Source organism: Papio anubis, chromosome 16 (assembly GCF_008728515.1).
Source record: "Papio anubis isolate 15944 chromosome 16, Panubis1.0, whole genome shotgun sequence".
Classification (NCBI taxonomy): Eukaryota; Metazoa; Chordata; class Mammalia; order Primates; family Cercopithecidae; genus Papio; species Papio anubis.
The window spans coordinates 62,931,386-62,946,947 of record NC_044991.1 but is presented as its reverse complement, the minus strand read 5'-3'; the positions used below and the strand labels follow the sequence as shown (position 1 = coordinate 62,946,947).

Here is a 15,562-nt window from a genome sequence, read left to right as displayed (position 1 = left end):
CTAATTTTTTTTTGTATTTTTAGTAGAGACAGGGTTCTACCATGTTGGCCAGGATGGTCTTGATCTCCTGACCTCATGATCCACCCACCTCGGCCTCCCAAAGTGCTGGGATTACAAGCTTGAGCCACTGTGACCGGCTGGGAAATCTTTCTTTAAACACACCTGAGTAGCTATCCTTACAAGATTTCTTTTTTTTTTTTTTTTTTTTGAGATGGAGTCACACTGTGTCGCCCAGGCTGGAGTGCAGTGGTGCAATCTCAGCTCACTGCAACGTCTACCTCCTGGGTTCAAGTAATTCTCCTGCCTCAGCCTCCTAAGTAGCTGGGACGAAAGGCACCTGCCACCATGCCCAGCTAATTTAGTAGAGACGGAATTTCACTGTGTTGGCCAGGCTGGTGGTCTCAGTCTCCCAAAGTGCTGGGATTACAAGTGTGAGCCACCATGCCCAGCCTATTCTTACAGACTTTCTTAATTGAAATATCACCATATTACGAAGGAAAACAACTTGGAGATGAAATCATTACTCAATAGGGCCTCGAGAGACATTTTCACGCCTATGGAGTTTTAAATACCTAAGTTATTTATGAGACAATTCGTTAGTTCCCTTATCCTGGCAGGGCATGGTGGCTAACGCCTGTAATCCCAGCACATTGGGAGGCTGAGGTGGGAGGATCACCTGAGGTCAGGAGTTCAAGACCAGCCTGGCCAACATGGTGAAACCCCATCTCTACTGAAAATACAAAAATTAACCAGGCATGGTCACAGGAGTCCGTAGTACCAGCTACTCAGGAGGCTAAGGCAGGACAATCGCTTGAACCCAGGAGGCAAAAGTTGCAGTGAGCCAAGATCGCACCACTGCACTCCAGCCTGGGTGACAAGAGCAAAACTCCGTCTCAAAAATAAATAAATAAATAAATAAATAAATAAATAAATAAATAAAATTCCCTTATCCTTTAAATATTAACTTTTATTCCTAGCCTTTATTATTAATACCAGGAAATACTTAATATTTACTGATTTATTACCACATGCTAAATCCTTGACAAACATCTCACTCCCAACAATGTAGAGAAGTCAGCAGTATTATTCCATTTTACGAAGGAGGATTAAGAGGCTTAAAGCAATAAACAACTTGCCCAAAGTCACCTGGCTAGATAGAAGAGCTGGGACTTCAGAAGCAAGACTTCCTTCCTCCAAAACCCACTACCCTGTTTTTTGTTTTTTGTTTTTTTTAAGAGTGTCTGGCTCTGCGGCCCAGGTTGGAGTGCAGTGGCATGATCCTGGCTCACCGCAACCTCTGCCTCCCAGGCTCAAACCATCCTCCCCACCTCAGCTCCCCCAGTGCTGGAACTACAGGAACGTGCCACCACACCTTGCTCATTTTTGTACTTTTTATAGAGGCGGGGTTTGCCATGTTGCCGAGGCTAGTCTCGAACTCCTCAGCTCAAGTGATCTGCCCACCTAAGCTTCCCAAAGTGCTGGAATTACAGGTGTGAGCCACCGCGCCCGGCCCCCACTAACCTTTATTACTTTTAAAAACAAGGGGCTGAGTGCAGTGGCTCATGCCTGTAATCCCAATACTTTGGGATGCTGAGGTGGGCAGACCACCTGAGGTCAGGAGTTCAAGACCAGCCTGGCCAACATGGTGAAACCCCGTCTCTGTTAAAAACATAAAAATTAGCTGGGCATAGTGGCACGCATCTGTATTCCCAGCTACTCGGCAGGCTGACGCAGGACAATCTCTTGAGCCCGGAAGGCGGAGGTTGCAGTGAGCAGAGATCATGCCACTACACTCCAGCCTGGTAGACATAGTGAGACTCCATTTCAAAAAAAAAACAAAAAACAAACAAACAAAAAAACCCCAAAGTCTTTGGGATATTTCAACATTAATAATATTAAGAGATTACTGTTAGTTTTGTGTGTGTGAAAATGAGGGGAAAAAAAAATGTGGCCAGGCGCAGTGGCTCACGCCTGTAATCCCAACACTTTGGGAGGCTGAGGCAGGCGGATCACAAGGTCAGGAGTTCAAGACCAGCCTGGCCAATATGGTGAAACCCCATCTCTACTAAAAATACAAAAATTAGCCAGGCGTGGTGGCAGGCACCTGTAGTCACAGCTACTCAGGAGGCTGAGGCAGAAGAATCAGGAGAATCGCTTGAACCCTGGAAGCAGAGATTGTAGTGAGCCGAGATCTTGCCACTGCACTCCAGCCTTGCAGACAGAGCGATACTTTGTCTCAAAAAAAAAAGTAAGGGTGGGACAGTGGCTCATGCCTATAATCCCAGTACTTTGGTTTGGTTTTGTTTTGAGACAGAGTTTCACTCTTGTTGCCCAGGCTAGAGTGCAATGGCAGGATCTCAGCTCACCGCAACCTCCACCTCCTGGGTTCAGGCGATTCTCCTGCCTCAGCCTCCCAAGAGTAGCTGAGATTACAGGCATGTGCCACCATGCCCAGCTAATTTTTTGTATTTTTAGTAGAGATGGGGTTTCTCCATGTTGGTCAGGCTGGTCTCGAAGTTCTGACCTCAAGTGATCCGCCTGCCTAGGCCTCACAAAATGCTGGGATTACAGGCATGAGCCACCATGACTGGCCAATCCCAGTACTTTGGAAGGCCGAGGCAGGAGAATCACTTGAGCCCAAGAGTTTGAGACCAGTCTGTCTCTACAAATAATAATAATTTTAAAAAAATTAGCCAAGCATGGTGGCATACACCTGTAGTCCCAACTACTCAGGAGGATGAGGCAGGAGGATCCCTTGAACCCAGGAGGTTGAAGCTGCAAGAGAGCTGTGATTGTGCCACCGCACTCCAGCCTGGGCAACAGAGTGAGACTCCACAAAGAAAAAAAAAATGCAAGAGTCTTTTTCTTTGGCATACACTATTGATAAAGTTATAGGTGAAATACAAACTAACAAGGCCCACTGAAGGGCCCATGGAGGAATTTTACACACATTTTCTGAGAGGAATAAAACAAAAGTAATAATGGTAACATACACTCAACTCTTCATAGATCATCCAGCCAGGAAAACTCTATAAACTATGCTTTCTTTTTCTTTTCTTTTCTTTCTTTTTTTTTTTTTTTTTTAAACATAGGCTCTCACTGTAACCCATGCTGGAGTACAGTGGCAGGATCATAGCTCACTGCAGCCTTGCACTCCTGGGTTCAAGCAATCCTTCCACCTCAGCTTCCCAAGGAGCTGGGACTACAAGGTGTGCACCACCATGTCAGACTAATATTTTTTTTAATCTTTTTTTTAGAGATGAGGTTTCACTCTGTGGCCAGGACTGGTCTCAAACTCCTGGCTTCAAGCAATCCTCCTGCCTTGGCCTCCCAAAGTGCTGGGATTACAGGCATGAACCACTGTGCCCAGTCAAACCAGGTTTCTTTAATTTCCTTTATAGATTAGGAAATGGAGAGAAAGGATAACATGTACTGATATTTCCCAATGACTGATGTCAGACAGTTATGATAACACTTAGGTGAGGAAACAGGCTCATATAGGTTAAGTAACTTGCTAGGCTGGAAAGTTCTGCCTCCAATGTGCATAACACAATGAAAGGTTCAAGAGGTTTAAGTCATATGCCCAAATTACATGTGGCCCCAAGAGAGTGGCAAATACAGGCACTCAAACTCAGACATTCCACCTCCAAATCCTGCAATCTCACCACCACATACCATGCAGCCTGGACATGAAAATCAGCCTCTTGGTCAGGCGCAGTGGCCTGTAATCCTAGCACTTTGGGAGGCCGAGGAGGGTGGATCACTTGAGGTCAGGAGTTCAAGACCAGCTTGGCCAATACAGTGAAAATCCATCTCTTCCAAAACTACAAAAATTAGCCGGGCATGGTAGCACGCGCCTGTAATGCTAGCTACTCGGGAGACTGAGGCAGGAGAATCGCATGAACCCAGGAGGCAGAGGTTGCAGTCAGCCCTGAGATCATGTCACTGCATTCCAGCCTGGACAACAGAGTGAGAATGCCTCAAAAAGAAAAGAAAAAAAAAAAAAAAAAAACAAGAAAAAGAAAAGTGGCCTCTTTAATTACCTTGCCTTTAAAAATTGCAGATGTCTAATTATCATATAGGTCACAGCATGACCAATTTTCTACTCATCAAAGCACATTAGACAGAATTCGATACTCCATGGAACCAAGGGACAGTCAAGCAACCCAAATCAGTCATGCCCAGGAACCTCAAAAAAGGCAGAAAAGTATTCAAAAACATGGAGACAGAAAGTAGAATGGTGGCTGCCGGGGCTGGGAGGAGGTTCATGAAAGAGGGAGTCAGTGTTTAATGGGTACAGAATTACAATTTTTATTTATTTATTTATTTATTTATTTGAGTTGGAGTCTTGCTCTGTCACCTAGGTTAGAGAGTAGTGCAGCAATCCTGACTCAGTGCAACCTCTACCTGCCCTCCGGGTTCAAACAATTCTCCTGCTTCAGGCTCCCTAGTGGCTGGGATTACAGGCATGTGCTACCATGCCCAGCTAATTTTTGTATTTTTAGTAGAGATGGGGTTTTGCCATGTTGGCCAGGCTGGCCTCGAACTCCTGACCTCAAGTGATCTACCCGTCTCAGCCTCCCAAAGTGCTGGGATTACAGGCATGAGCCATTGGACCTGGCCCAGAGTTTCAATTTTTAAGAGTTATGGAGATGGATAGTGGTGATGGTTGCACAACATTATATATATTACCAATAATCTATATATTTAAAAATGGTTAAGATGGCAAATTTTATATTATGTGTATCTGACCACAACAACAACAACAAAAATTGAAGAAGAAAGAAAAATGTAGAGAGGCAGCCTGAGCTGGGAGAACTGGGCTTCTACAATTAAAGGATGTTTTGCATTGTCAAGAATGAAGGCCAGGCATGGTGGCTCACGCCTGTAATCCCAGCACTTTGGGAGGCCAAAGCAGGCAGAGACCAACCTGGCCAATATGGTGAAACCCATCTTTATTAAAAACATGCGGCCGGGCGCGGTAGCTCACGCCTGTAATCCCAGCACTTTGGGAGGCCAAGGCGGGCGGATCACAAGGTCAGGAGATCGAGACCATGGTGAAACCCCGTCTCTACTAAAAATACAAAAAATGAGCCGGGCGCGGTGGCGGGCGCCTGTAGTTCCAGCTACTCGGGAGGCTGAGGCAGGAGAATGGCGTGAACCCAGGAGGCGGAGCTTGCAGTGAGCCAGGATCGCGCCACTGCACTCCAGCTTGGGCGACAGAGCGAGACTCCATCCCAAAAAAAAAAAAAAAACATGCAAATGAGCCAGACGTGGTGGCACACACCTATAATCCCAGCTACTCAGGAGGCTGAGGCATGAGAATTGCTTGAACCCCAGAGGAGGAGGTTGCAGTGAGCCGAGATCGCACCACTGCACTCCGGCCTGGGCGACAGAGCAAGACGTCTCAAAAAAAAAAAAAAAAGAAGAAGAAGGAGGAGGAAAAAAGGAGGAGGAGAGAAGGAGGATGGGGGGAGAAGGAGAAGGAGAGAAGAAGAAGGAGAAGGAGAGGAGGAGAAGGAGAGGAGGAGGAGGAGGAGGAAGAGGAGGAGGAGGAGAAGAAGGAGGAGGAGAAGGAGGAGGAGGAGAAGAAGGAGGAGGAGAAGAAGGAGGAGGAGAAGAAGAAGAAGGAGAAGAAGAAGAAGAAAATCTTGCTCACACCTGTAATCCCAGCACTTTAGGAGGCCGAGGTGGGTGGAGGAGCTGAGGTCAGGAGATCGAGATCAGACTGACCAACATGGTAAAACACCATCTCTACTAACAACAGAAAATAAGACAGGCGTGTTGGCACATGCCTGTAATCCCAGCTACTTGGGAGGCTGAGGCAGGAGAATCACTTGAACTTGGGAGGGGGAGGTTGCAGTGAGCCAATATCGAGCCATTGCACTCCACCGTGGGTTACAAAGCGAAACTCCATCTCAAAAAAAAAAAAAAAGGCCAGGCGCCAGTGACTCATGTCTGTAATCCCAACACTTTGGGAGGCCGAGGCTGGTGGATCACCTGAGGTCAGGAGTTCAAGACCAGCCTGGGCAACATGGTAAAATCCCGTCTCTACTAAAAATATGAAAGATTAGCCTGGTGTGGTAGTGCTTGCCTGTAATCCCAGCTACTCACGAGGCTGAAGCAGGAGAATCACTTGGAGGCAGGAGAATCACTTGAACCCAGGAGGCGGAGACTGCAGTGAGCCAAGATCATGTCACAGAATTCCAGCCTGGGAGACAGAGTTAGACTCTGTCTCAAAAAAAAAAAAAAAAAGTGCTGGGCATGGTGACTCATGCCTCTAATCCCAACACTTTGAGGGCAGAGGTGGGTGGACCACGAGGTCAGGAGATCGAGACCATCCTGGCTAACATGGTGAAATCCCATCTCTACTAAAACGACAAAAAATTAGCCAGGCGTCGTGGAGGGCACCTGTAGTCCCAGCTACTCGGGAGGCTGAGGCAGGAGAATGGTGTGAACCCGGGAGGAGGAGCTTGCAGTGAGCTGAGATTGCACCACTGCACTCCAGCCTGGGCGACAGTGCAAGACTCTGTCTCAAAAAAAAAAAAAAAAAAAAGAATGAAATCTCGGATGAGGGTGGCAAAGGGCAGACTGCCACCTGTTTGATTTGTAGTTAAAATGACTCATTCAAATTTCTAGGGGGAAAAGCACGATAGCTACAGAGAGAGGGATGTAAGAGCACTGGGACAGGAGGCAAAGAAACCCGGACTCCCGGCCGGGCGCGGTGGCTCACGCCTGTAATCCCAGCACTTTGGGAGGCTGAGGCGGGCGGATCATGAGGTCAGGAGACCGAGACCATCCTGGCGAACACGGTGAAACCCCATCTCTACTGAAAATATAAAAAAAACTAGCCGAGCGAGGTGGCAGGCGCCTGTAGTCCCAGCTACGTGGGAGGCTGAGGCAGGAGAATGGCGTTAACGCAGGAGGCAGAGCTTGCAGTGAGCTGAGATCCGGCCACTGCACTCCAGCCTGGGCGACAGAGCGAGACTCTGTCTCAAAAAAAAAAAAAAAGAAAGAAACCCGGACTCCAATCCAGGCCCTGCTTATCAGCCAAATGACCTTGGACAAATTACTCATCTCAGTTTCCTCCTCTGTTAGGAGAGGATGGCAGGTCAGATGTAAGGATTCAATGACATTTAAGAGAGTGTTCCAAAAATGCTAGCAATAGTTATCATTATTGTAAGATGCCCACATTTCCATACCAAGTTTCCACAACCTAGAAATCCCAACACCTGTGCGCCTGTAGAAACAAGAAAGGCATTGGCCAGGCATGGTGGCTTACGCCTGTAATCCCAGCACTTTGGGAGGCCGAGGCAAGTGCATCACTTGAGGTCAGGAGTTCAAGACTAGCCTGGCGAATGTGGTGAAACTCGATCTCTATTAAAAATACAAAAAATTAGTCAGGCATGGTGGTGGGCACCTGTAATCCCAGCTACTCAGGAGGCTGAGGCAGGAGAATTGCTTGAACCCAGGAGGCGGAGGTTGCAGTGAGCCGAGATTGCACCACTGCACTCCTGGGCAACAGAGCTAGACTTTGTCTCAACAACAAAAGAAAAGAAAGAAAGGAATGTCAATCAACCAGCCATGGACTTTTTTCATATGAGAAAGAGACCTCTTGAGAATCAGGTCTCTACTAGGACAGAGACCCCAAATACCCATCTAAGATTCCTGGAAGTCAGCCTTTAAAATCCTAGAATTATGCTCCTGACATGGAATAAACTGTCATTGAATAAAAAGCTTGGTTTAGGCCAGGCGCAGTGGCTCACACCTGTAATCCCAGCACTTTCGGAGTCCCTGGTGGGCAGATCACGAGGTCGGGAGTTCGAGACCAGCCTGGCCAATATGGTGAAAGCCCATCTCTACTAAAAATATAAAAAATTAGCCAGGTGAGGTGGCACACACCTGTAGTCCCAGCTACTCGGAAGGCTGAGGCAGGAGAATGACTTGTACCTGGGAGGCAGAGGTTGCAGTGAGCCGAGATTGTGCCATTATTGCACTCCAGCCTGGGCAACAAAGTGAGACTCCACTTCAAAAAAAAAAAAAACCCTTTGTTGAAATCCCAAGCCCCTCCTCTTGCTCCTTCCCCAAAGTGCACTGATTCAAGCTCCACCACTCTTTCCTAAAACCACCCTATTTACATTTAGTCACTCATATTAGGCTTCTAAAATTGTATAGGATTTCTGCCAGCTCATTAGTTCCATTGTTTGGCAAAAGAGAGCAAGGTCCAGGGAGGACCTAGCCCAAGATCTAGCAAAATTGTCAAAGCATTATTACAAATTATTACATTATAATAATAAATATTATAATAATTATACAATATTATATATAATATATAATATATATAATTATTACATTATAATGATAAATAATTATTATAATAATAAATAATAAGGCATTATTACAAAGGTTTCAATTTTTTTTTTTTTTCTTTTTGAGACACAGTTTCACTCGTTACCCAGGCTGGAGTGCAGTGGCGTGATCTTGGCTCACTGCAACCGCTGCCTCCCAGGTTCAAGTCATTCTCCTGCCTCAGCCTCCCGAGTAGCTGGGATGACAGGCACCTGCCACACGCCTGGCTAATTTTTTGTATTTTTAGTAGAGACAGAGTTTCATCATGTCTTGGCCAGGCTGGTCTTGAACTCCTGACCTCAGGTGATCCATCCAACTTAGCCACCCAAAGTGCTGGGATTACAGGCGTGAGCCACAGCGCCCGTCTCAATTTTCATTAGGTTACTCTACGGTCGATAGCCTGTAACGGGCAGTCACTGACAAAGACGGATAAGACAAAGACATCACCCTCCTTTTCTCTAAGCTCATAATCCAATCAAGGAGCTTGACTAAGCATACATTTTGGTTTAAAGAATGTTTATCAAGAAAAATGTCCCAGCTTGCCCAGCGCGGTGGCTCAAGCCTGTAATCCCAGCACTCTGGGAGGCCGAGACGGGCGGATCACGAGGTCAGAAGATCGAGACCATTCTGGCTAACCCAGTGAAACCCCGTCTCTACTAAAAAATACAAAAAACTAGCCAGGCGAGGTGGCGGGCGCCTGTAGTCCCAGCTACTTGGGAGGCTGAGGCAGGAGAATGGCGTAAACCCGGGAGGCGGAGCTTGCAGTGAGCTGAGATCCGGCCACTGCACTCCAGCCTGGACGACAGAACGAGACTCTGTCTCAAAAAAAAAAAAAAAAGAAAAAAAAAGAAAAATGTCCCAGCTTAACCAACATAGTGAAACCCTGTCTCTATTAAAACTACAAAAAATTAGTTGGGCATGGTGGTGCACACCTATAATCCCAGCTACTCAGGAGGCTAAGGCACAAGAATCGCTTGAATTCAGGATGCAGAGGTTACAGTGAGCTGAGACTGTGCCACTACACTCCAGCTTGGGCGACACAGCAAGACCCTGTCTCAAAATAAATAAATAAATAAAATTAATAAAAAGACTGTTTATCAAGAAAAATGTAAACATCCTCCCTATTATTTCTTAGGAAGATGATGAAGGAAGAAAACTCCAAAGGTTAAATATACCTTTAAATTCTGACTTCCAAGCCCCCTCAGCACCTGTCTTTGGCAATAATCAGGTGCACTCAAAGTACTGTTAGTTTTATTCATTTGTTAAGTTATTTGAAATACAGATTTCTTATCATTATCCTTAACAATTCTTTGTCTGGGTTTTGTGGCTGTGTGTTCCTAGAAGAGCACTTGGAAGCAACGGGGTCTCACGCTGTCACCCAACTGTAGTGCAGTGGTACAATCCTAGCTCACTGCAGCCTCTGAACTCCCAGGTCAGCCTCCCAAGGAGCTGGGACTACAAGCACGCAACACCATGCCTGACTACTTTTTTTTTTTTTTTTTTTTTTTGGTAGAGACAGGAATCTCACTTCGTTGCCCAGGCTGGTCTTGAACTCCTGGATTCAAGCAATCCTCCCACTTTGGCCTCCCAAAGTGTTGGGATTACAGGCGTAAGCCATTGCACCCACCCAACCACAAGTAATTGTCAAATGGTATTTGCACTTAGGATACACTTTCAAACTTCAGAAAGGGAGTTTAAGTACCTTTACAATCCAGGAAGATGTACCAGGCAACTGATTCCCACAGATACAGGAGATCTTGGGGACTAAAAACATTACATCTCACTTTCCCCAAATCCCAGCCAAAGGCAAACAACCTGCTTGCTTCCTCTTTAAATTTCATGCCACTTGCCCTGCTAATTCAAACCAAAAAACAAAGCTGTGGTATGGAGGAAATGAAGTCCCTTTTTAGGTATACATTAGATAAGAGAACTGACAAGTAAATACGGGGCATATAAGGTATAGACTCCATCTTGGTAAGGCAGGGAAGTCACTAACATGGAATGGAGAACTCAGGAAGATTTCTTTGAGGATTTCAGGTAATTCTGAATGAAATACAGCATGGAACTGGAAGAAGACATGGAGGCAAGAAGAATGCTGAAGTTGGGTTAAGAACAAGCTGGCTGCCTCAGCTAGAAAAAAGATAGTGGCAGAAGTGACTCGGACAAGGGACTAACTGGCAGGCTGCCCAAGGGAACACATGAAAGAAATCAGATCTGCTGCAACAAGCTTCCACAGGCAACTGGGTTTCTAAGCGAGGTAGCGACGAAGATTCAGCCAGATGGACATTGCAGATCATCATCCCCTCATTTTACAAATGGGAGAAGCAGGCCCATAGCATTAAGTGACTTGCCTGAGGTCTCACAGTGAGTGGAAGAGCTGGAACTTGAGCCAAATCCAGATCAAATCCGTTACTGAACAGGATCTGACATTCATGTGAGGAATAGGGGTTGGGAGAGGACAGGGACACAAAACAGTCGAGTCATTCAGGTTTGCCCTGATTAGGGCTGGCAACAGGATCATGTGGAAGAGGGCCAGACAGGTGACAGCCAGGGAAATAGGTACAGATGATCCAACACACTTAGAAACGAAAAACGCTTTCAGAGGTAGTCTTTGTCTCCAAAAAAAAATTTTTTTGAAAAAAGGAAAAATCCACTTGAGACTTAGAATAGATTAGACATGTGGGTACAAAAGGAGAAAGATCATCATAAAGCATGATCACCATCAAAGAATATCATCTTCTCCCCAGCATTTGCCTTTCTAGAGCACCCATTTAGAGAAAGCCAGAAGCTTCCACTCAAGATTGGGGCACCTACCTTTATCCCGGCTTTTCCTGGCCCATTTCCAGAACCCAGAAAACCAAGAAGGACTCCTTGGAAATTCCAACACCTGTGACCCTGCTGATCTAGGGTGTCACAGACTCTCTACTCATCATAGGATGAAAGGTAAGGAACCAGAGAGACAAGCTGGCTATGCAGCATTTATTAGAATGATTCTATATCAATAATAATGTTCACGTTCAAGTAAGAAATACGTAACCATTTAAATCTGGCAATAGCCAGGAATGGCAGCTCACACCTATAATCCCAACACATTGGGAGGCTAAGGTGGAGGACTGCTTGATCCCACAAGTTCAAGACCAACCTGGGCAAAATGGCAAGATCTCGTCTCTACAAAACATTTAAAATTAGCCAGGTGTGGTGGCACAGGCCTGTGGTCTCTGAAACTCAAGAGGCTGAGGGGAGGATCGCTTGAGCACAGAAGGTTGAGGCTGCAGTAAGCTGTGATCATACCACTGCACTCCAGTTTGGGTGACAGAATGAGACCCTGTCCCCCCCCCCCTTCCCCCCACCCAAAAAATATATATTTATATACAGAAACAAAACTCCCGGAGAAGTTTCAGCCTTTTTTTTTTTTTTTTGAGACAGAATCTCGCTCTGTGGCCCAGGATAGAGTGCAGTGGTATGATCCTGGCTCACTGCAACCTCCACCTCCCGGGTTCAAGCTAGTCTTCTGCCTCAGCCTCCCATGTAGCTGGGATTACAGGCACCTGCCACCACGCCCAGCTAATTTTTGTATTTTTTGTAGAGACGGGGTTTCACTGTGTTGGCCAGACTGGTCTCGAACTCCTGAACTCATGATCTGCCCGCCTCAGCTCCCAAAGTGCTGGAATTACAGGCATGAGCCACTGTACCCAGCCAGTTTTGGCCATTAGTTAAAAAGCTATGTGCTAGAATAACTAATTGAGTATAACTAATAGAGGGGACTATGGCCTTGTACAAACTTTTAAGGGATGTGTATCTGGATAAAGATAAAATAAAAATATATATATAAGGCTAACCACCACCTTCCTATTTTCACAGAGAAATCTTTGTCTTTGTGTATGAAACCTCACTACTAAAAGTGTAGTTCAGTAACATCAGCATCACCTGCAAATCAGAAATGCATCCAGGTCCCATCCTAGATCTACCAAATCAGAATCAGCATTTCAACAAGACCCCTGGGTGACTTATGTGCACATTCAAGTTTGAGAAGCACTGGTGTAGAATACTTTAAGGGTGCACTGTACAGCAGTACACAGATAAAGTATCAAACAGTCAAAGAAAGAGACAAAGTACCTGTTCACTTTCAATATACTATATTTTATTAGCTACTGCTCAGACAGACCTCCAGTGTTTTTTATAAATTTGGTACTTACTAATGGTCACATGATCTAACTGTGGGATCTATTTCATTTCTGGAAATAACACAACTTAGTTCTAGGGCTTTCATGCACATGAAATATAAAAGTTTAGTTGTTCTGTAAACATGATAATGGTTAATTTTATTCAAGTCCCAACACTGAGTTCAGAGCACTTCTCCATAGGCCCCATTAATCTCTCCAGGTTTCTGGGAATATGATTAAATCCCTCGGCATCCTTAAGAAGCAGGTGCTTAGCAAACATCCAGTTTCCAAATGAGAGTCAGAGGGGCTTGATCCTGAAAGTGTAGTATTTTCCTGCCTTGTCCTACTGGTATAGCTTCTTGGACCTAAAAATCTCTCTCCTGCTGAGGCCTCATGCAGTTGCACACTCAAGTACTTCCCAAAAGGAAGAAAGGTCAGAGGTATCATTATCCCCAAGCACTTGGAATTCCAGCTGTGGAGAAATTAATCTGGTTGGGGGTTCAGGCTGAGAAGCCCTGAATAAGATCTGTAAAGGCAGAGGGAAACACAAAAGAAAGAACTATTGAGGCTCTTAAGAGACAGGAGGTCCCAGATATTTGCAGATTTTAAAGTCAGGATTGGGGGTGAAGACTGACAAGAGGATGACTGGGAGAGAAAAATATCCATTTCCCCACCGACACCCTAGGGACAAGAACAAAAAGAGTATCCAAGGAATTCCTCCAAATGACATATTCTCTTCATAAAAGATAGTAATAAAGCCAATGTAGGGAAGAAGCTTATAGGCTAGAAGCAGTGCTGGAGAAATCTGAGAGTTTTGTTTGTTTTTGTTTTCCAGCACAAGGAGATAAAAGCAAAGGAGAAAACAGTATGCACCCAAACAGAATCTTAGGTGTTCTATGAAGTAAACCACCAGGAGGATTCAGAGTCCTGTGATTAACCAAAGAAATGGTTTCCACTTTGAATCCAGCCCTGGGGGCTGAGGCACTCCTAGACTTGAGGCCACCTCCAGCACAAGGAAAATCTGTATAGCCACTACATAAACAGAACAGTTCCGGAGAAAGACAGAAACCAGAAAAATGTTTGGGGATTGGGCAAGCCAAAAGAGAAGAGATCCTGTTAGCGGAAAGATAAAAGACAGGCCTATGAAAAACAATGTGCAGGTAGCCCTTTAGGAGAGGAATCCTTCCCTGGAGGGAGAGGAGAATTCAGGAGGCGTGACTCTGGGAAGTGTGCTCTGAAAAAAAGGCCGCAGGAGCAGAGAGAAAAGTGCCGTGCTGAACAAAGATACGCACTCGCCAGAGGAGGGAAGAGGAAATGGGTACGCTGACCAGACTGGGAGAGCACCTCAAGGGGAATGTGGCTCCAAAAATGGAAGGAAACTGAGGAATGAAAATGTCTTGGATGACAGAAAAGCTAAAAAGGGTAGGAAGCCATGCTCAAAACCACAGACCATTCGCCACCTGGAAATGAGAGGACTCAGAAAAAGGTGTGCCCCCCAAATTTAAGAAGCATCTGGAAAGTGGCTGCACTCTGAGAGTTGTAGAACTAAAAGGGGTTCACCTCGTACATTTGAGGGGCACAAGAAATAAATATACTCCCAGATATGAAAATGAGTCTCCCTCAGGAAATAAGGTAGTTTGATTTGGGGAACACGTGAAAAGTGTGTAACCCCAAGAATACAGTCTCGGGAGAAGGCAGTGGATTCCCTTATTTGTGAAACTGGAAATAAGTACTCATAAACTTCAGAATTTGGACATCGTTTTCGGCCCAACCTCAGATTTGAAGGGCTGAGGAAAGGAAGTGGCCCCTAAATGTAATAAATTCCTGAAGGCATGCTGTCAGATTTGGGACCTGGAAAAGGGGGATTCTTCTTTGGAGTGGTGGGGATACAAGAAAGTATCCCAAAACTTTGGCTAATGGACCCCAGATCTGAAGACCCGATAACAGGGTGAACCTCTAAATTGGAACGGAAATGCAGAATCAGATTGGAGGCCCGAAAAAAGGAGTGTGCTTCCACTTTGGGGGCTGAGGGAAGAGGGTACACCTTCAATTCGCGGGGGGCTTTAGAAATTTAGATAAAATTCCAGAGCTAGAGCTTAAGAAAGGGGGTGTGCCGCCCAGTTTTCAAAACTATAGAGAAAAGGGACACTCCCATATTTGGGGTCTTGAGAAAGGAATGTGCTCCCCGGAATAGCATAAAAAAGCCAATTTTAAAAAAACGTATCACAAAGCACAGGGCAACAGCAGAGGCTGCTGATGAGGCTCTAGGGGCCCACCCAGCTCAGGCTCGGTCCCTAGCGCTCACCCGCACCCCCAACACGGCCCGCTCCGCGCCCCGGGCCCGCACCCCACGGCCCAGCCCCCTCGGGCGGCGCTGATTGGCGGCAGCCGCCGTCACTCTTGAGGGTAGCCCCGGGGATTGGGCACCGCTCGCACGCCCGCCACGCTCTCAGCAGCAGTCCCAGGGCCTCCCTCCAGGCTGGGCGAGCGGGGCCAGGCGGGGAGCGGGGCCGGGCAGGGGACCGGAGCAGCAGTGGCGTCCGTCGCCGTCCCCGCCCGCACGGCGCGCGCGCAGCGCGGGCCCGGCCCGACCCGGCCCCGGCCAGCCGGCTTCGCCTCGCCGAGCCTCGCCGCGAGCTCACCTCACGGCCCCACTCCGGCTGCGCCGCTCCAGGACCAACCGACAGAAGGACTCTGCGTGCTCTACACCACGTGACCCCCGGGACGCGCCCAGCGTATCCCCCGCCCCCCACACAGACGCATCATCGCCACCACCGAGTGACGTAAGGTCCCAGCGGCCCCGCCCCCTGCCCTGTCCGCCCGATCACCGTGGTAACCGCCTGCGCAGGCCACGCCCACTGCCCTGACGCGCGGGAAACAGGCCCGCGCCCTATCAGAAACACGAAGCCCCTACTCACTCGTAATCACTGAGATCTCGGAAGCCGGGGAATGGACGCTATCCATCACCCGTTAATTTTGCCACCTAAATGTGTCTCAAAGCTTCCCACTTCTCCATCGAAGCGACCACCATCTCTCCAAGATGACGGTGG

The 15,562-nt window shown here is 46.9% G+C and overlaps 1 protein-coding gene across 3 annotated transcripts in view; it reads right to left on the bottom strand.

Annotated features, from left to right (window-relative positions):
- The window catches only part of PHF20 (PHD finger protein 20), a 191,270-nt gene extending 175,999 nt beyond the window's left edge, over positions 1 to 15,271 (bottom strand). For all 3 annotated transcript variants that reach the window (XM_031656713.1, XM_031656714.1, XM_031656715.1), the window contains exon 1: positions 15,155 to 15,271. The gene's annotated coding sequence lies outside the window, so the exon portion shown is untranslated. The remainder of the gene's footprint in view (positions 1 to 15,154) is intronic.
- Between the last annotated feature and the right edge of the window lie 291 nt (positions 15,272 to 15,562).